We start from the raw sequence: 4,765 nt of genomic DNA, 5'->3' as shown, positions 1-4,765 counted from the left end.
GATATCTTTAATCTCCCCCGAGTTTCTTTCATGAACTTCCAGTTTTTGACCAATGCCCCCGAGTTTCTTTTTTATAGATTTTTCAGCGACAGTAATACATGAACTTCATCAACCTTTTTGTCAAGTAACAAAAGATGCAGAACAAATACGGAAGAGTGCAATTTTTATTCCACGACTTTCCCGTGATTTCAATCATTCCAGGATAGTGTTTTGCGTTAACTTTTTAGATACCAAGCTACTTGAAACAACACTTGTGAGAATATGTCCACTTAAATTAGAATCCAATGAACAATTTTTATTTTAAATTATCTTGTTATCATGATTTAGTACTACTCTGCATATTGTTTCATAATTTTGTCTCACCGACATTAGCACAAGCACCTGATGTTCTAGTACAAGAAATGACCAACTGAAAACCAATGATTGTTTCCAGTAAATAGCAACACTACGAAAGAATGCGGACGAATGTTCATTAGCATCAACTATAAAAATGGGATGCCAAAAACACATACGGACGTTCGGTTGCACTATCTGCAGCCGTCCAAGTACACGCACAACGATAGTTGTTGAGCAGGCCAAGTGCATTAACAGCTCCCTTCCCATATCCACACGCCAACTCCATGCCTCCATCTTGTCCGTTGCTCACAACACTGATTGCAGCAGGGAGAGGAAACAACAAGTGCTGGTGTAGCTTGGCAGGATCGAGAGATGGCGACCCACACAGTGAGCACACACATCGAGTCGCCCAGAACGGAGTTCAAAGTGAGAATGCACACCCACACATCCATGTCCAGCTTGGCTTGGCCAGCAAGAGCGACAGAGGAGAGGATCCGCTGGAGTGAGCCAGATCAAGCCGCTCCAATCCTGGCCATCTTGATGATATCTACGTTCTTGCTGACCCTGTCATCCTTCTTGCAGGAGCCCAGGTGACCTCATCGACTCCCTGAGAAGCCGGAGACTCGCTGTAGGGGTGGTGTGACTTCTGCTCATACGAAGTTTTCCTTCCACGCATGTATCGGCGGAACTGCATCCAATATTTTTGTTGAACTGATACAAAAGAATTGCCTCAAATATTTATGGAAATATAATGAAGAACACTGCAGTTTTTTGCTGCAAGAAGTGTCGTTGTCCTCGCTCTGATGGAGTAACTCACCGTGGCAGCACCACTTCCGACGTGCTAGCACCCGCTGGATTCGTGGCCTATGAATGTCCTTGACACAGTAGGTAGCCGAGAGCGACGACGCCGGCGCCGAAGGAGAGAATCTCATCGCTGTCCTTCGCTTTTGAGCAGTACGTCGCGGCTGGATCTCTTGTGGGGGCCTGTGCCACGGCGGCGCGCAGGGGCATCACGCCGGCGAGGGTCGGGCTGGTGGCTCGCACCGGGGAAGGAGGCTGGTGGACCGCATCACCGAAGGTGCAGGCGGGGTGGATCAGGGAAGAAGGGGTTGGGGAGGAGGAGCGTCGGCGATGGGCAACCGGGTCGAGGCCGTGGAAACAGGGGGAGGGGTGGCCGTCGTGCCTCGTTGACCGGAGATCACAGACGGGTTGGCTTCCGACGCGTCGTCGGTCCCAGCAAGCGACGAACGCGGTGGCGGGATCCTGTGCGGCAGCTAGATCCGTGTGTCGGCGGTAGGAAGCCGGACTCGGGTGGGGGAGAGGTAGAGCGGTGGTGGCGCGTGGGGAGGTGCGAGGGTCGCGGCGGCACCGACGCGCGGGGTGGATAGAGGTAGATGGTGATTCGAGGGCGGGGATGGCAGCGAGGGAGATCAGGGAGAGAGCGATGGAGAGGTGGGAGAACGTGGGGTTCAGGGATGGGATTTCTTTTTTTCTTTACGTGAGTTCAGGAACACCTCCGCTGCTCTTATACAGGGACCCGTGATCCAAATAGTTATTTTAATCCCGGGATTAGAATAGTGTCACTATATATATAGGGTGGGTCTACTATGATAACACCCCTTAAGAGTCTTATTCTGCTAACACTTGGTCTTATTCTGCTAACACCTACCTACTGTCCCCCGAACCGAACTGCAGAAAAAATCCCCACCCTACCTCCCTCACGACAACACCTCCTCTCCCCCGGTACAAACCCCCACCTCCCTCTACCTTCTACTGCAGGCCGTCATCGCCCTGCCCTGCCCGTATCCACCCAAGGCCGCTGCCCCGCCGCCCGGCCCATGTCCACCTACCAGCGCCGCCTCGGAGTACAACCTCAGGCCGCCGCCACCATGCCCTCTCACCCGGGGCCTCCGCGCCTCCTCTTCCGTCCGGCCGGTGCCGCGACACCTCCTCCCCCACACGACCACCTTCTTCCCCTCCACCACCTACCGTCGCCGAGACGTGGCCAGCCCTCCTCAAAACCGGCGGGACTAGCGTGACGTGCCATCGCCGGATCCAGCCAGGGATTCTTCCCTTCCCCCGTGTCAGATCCGGCCACCGGCCACCTTTCCCACTCCCCACCCCACCACTCCCCGACGCTCGGCTCACGCGCCACCGGCGATGGCCTCCTGCCTCCTCTGCCTGCACCACCAGCTCCGGCGCCGGCGCCACCACGGCACGAGCCCCATCCCCTGCAGGCTCCTCTCCTCCTCCGACGAACCACCGCCGTCGTGGACGGTGGAGAAGGTGCTGGTGGCCAACCGGGGGGAGATCGTGTGCCGAGTCATGCGGACGGCACGGCGGCTCGGGATCGCCATCATCGCCGTGTACAGAGATGTCGACCGCGCCGCGCTGCACATGCGTGCCACCGACGAGGCCGTCAGACTCGCCCCCCCCCCTCCCGCGCAGGAGAGCTACCATAATGCAGCTGCCAACGTCGACGCCGCCCTCCGCACCAGCGCAAAGGTACTACGGCTCCTGCAGCGGCAGCTCGTTTCACTTTGGCGAATGTGGCGCCCGGATCAGCTTGCGCCGCTTTGCTGCTCTGTAGGTTTAGCTAGTCCATCGACTGAAATTCTGCCGCCTGATGCCCTCATTGAGTTACGCTGATTGCTGAATTAGTGGCTGGTGTTGCGGTCATGTTTGGGCTTTGCGATGCGGTCTTATGACAGTCCCATCCCAACTATCCAATGTTCGTCATTCGTTAGGATTAACTTAAAAACAGATGAGCACCAGCTCCGGTCGTGGGTTATCAACTCCTCCCCCGTGACCTCCTCTTTTGGACGGATGCATTCCAACAAGGCCGCTTCCCCCCACTGCAGTTCGGCGACTATCGACGTGCAGCTCGGCGGCGCGAGTGATGAGGTTCAGTACTGGTGCACTCGCAGTATTGGTAGTTTTTACTTGCAGGTGCAGCTTCTCGTGGTGGCGTGCAGCTGCAGCTCGCCACAACAGTGAGCAGAGGGGATCCGCTCCACACAATGTGCGTTTGTGCATTCCAGCGTAAAAACAGATGCCTCTACAGTTTGGATCTTTTTATCGTCTGCAGTTTTGCTATTCTCGCTTAAAACTGAGAAAAAAGATGCAGTGCATTATGAGAACTTTGGTAGTTCACTATGTAAGAAACTGACATGTGCTCCGTTCTTTGTTATTCTCGCGGTTTAGTTTAATGTTTTGGTCAGAAGACGAACAACCAAAAAGGAAAAAAATAGTGCACTACACACCTTGTTGAGCCTAAAAACAACTACAACGAAAAAAACAGTTCCATTGGTCTTGTAACAGTCCATTCTTTTCGCCCCCACGGGTCACTTAAGTCACCCCAAGAAAACCACCCATAGGGTGGTTCACTTCGCCGAGCCATCCAAAAGGACATGATACATGCAGTATCGCGCGCGTGTGTGTGCAGTTCATGGTACGTGGCTAGATGTGATGCTCACATACTCTGTTAGATGTGCAGCTCACTGTACATAATTTTGCACCTCGGGAACGAATGGGATGTGGCTAGATGTGCATCTAACTGTGTCTAAAGTTGCAGCCCGGGAACGAACGAGAAGTGCAGGTGCATGACTTTACATAATTGTCCAGCTCGCTAGAACCTATTCGAAGTTCTAAAACAAGTGCATTCCCTTAGTGGTTCACCTTGTAGAAAAAGAGAAAGAAATCCCCATGGGAGGTTCACTTCATTCTCGAATGCAAATTTGTTTTGTTTGTGGGGCAATTGGAAAAATTAGTTCACTCCAATTTCGGTAGCAGCTCATTACCTCTATGTATGAAGTGCAATTTGTTTCGTGCATCTCAAAAATCAGTTGATTGCGTCAACACATGCAGTGTGTTTGGTCCTCGGATGTGGTTCACTTTTGAGAGTGATATTTTTCACTTGCGCCCAACATGAAAGTGTGATTTTTTTTAAACGAAACAACAAGATAGCAATGAGGTTCACTTTGACATATGTCGCGGTTCATTTGCCTCGTCTCTGCAGTCGACTCTCGTTCATACAAAAGTTGGAAAAAAGACAACAAAAACTCGTTTGAGAAAATGTACGTCCGACAACAAAAATCATGAAGTTCGCTTGACTCTCTGATGCAGTGCGATTTTTGACTGAAGCAGTGCGGTTTTCTATCGGATGAAGTTCACTCATCGATTTGGGTGTCACGACAAATAATGTCCGCATTTCGCTAATTTTAAAACTGCTCTTATACCGTAAGGAATTAGAGAAAGTGTTCTACATGAAAAAGTTGTGTCTCATCGATATATTTCCAACGGCATATAATTTGAATCATTTTGACAAAGCGGTTTGTAAAAGTTTCGCGAAAAACGACCGCAACCACTCGTCGTTCGCCGCACCATTTTCAAAATTAACTTAAAACTGTAAGGAATCTCAAAACCATTT

The 4,765-nt window shown here is 51.6% G+C and overlaps 1 long non-coding RNA gene across 1 annotated transcript; it reads right to left on the bottom strand.

The window, feature by feature from the left end:
- Positions 1-322: 322 nt before the first annotated feature.
- LOC123157523 (uncharacterized) lies at positions 323-1,823 on the bottom strand. The gene is made up of 2 exons (XR_006479022.1): positions 1,154-1,823; positions 323-1,047 (listed from the first exon to the last, which is right to left on the bottom strand). It is a non-coding gene; the product is annotated as an uncharacterized lncRNA (long non-coding RNA).
- Positions 1,824-4,765: the final 2,942 nt, after the last annotated feature.

Source organism: Triticum aestivum, chromosome 7B (assembly GCF_018294505.1).
Source record: "Triticum aestivum cultivar Chinese Spring chromosome 7B, IWGSC CS RefSeq v2.1, whole genome shotgun sequence".
Classification (NCBI taxonomy): domain Eukaryota; kingdom Viridiplantae; phylum Streptophyta; class Magnoliopsida; order Poales; family Poaceae; genus Triticum; species Triticum aestivum.
This window is presented reverse-complemented; position numbering and strand designations above follow the sequence as displayed.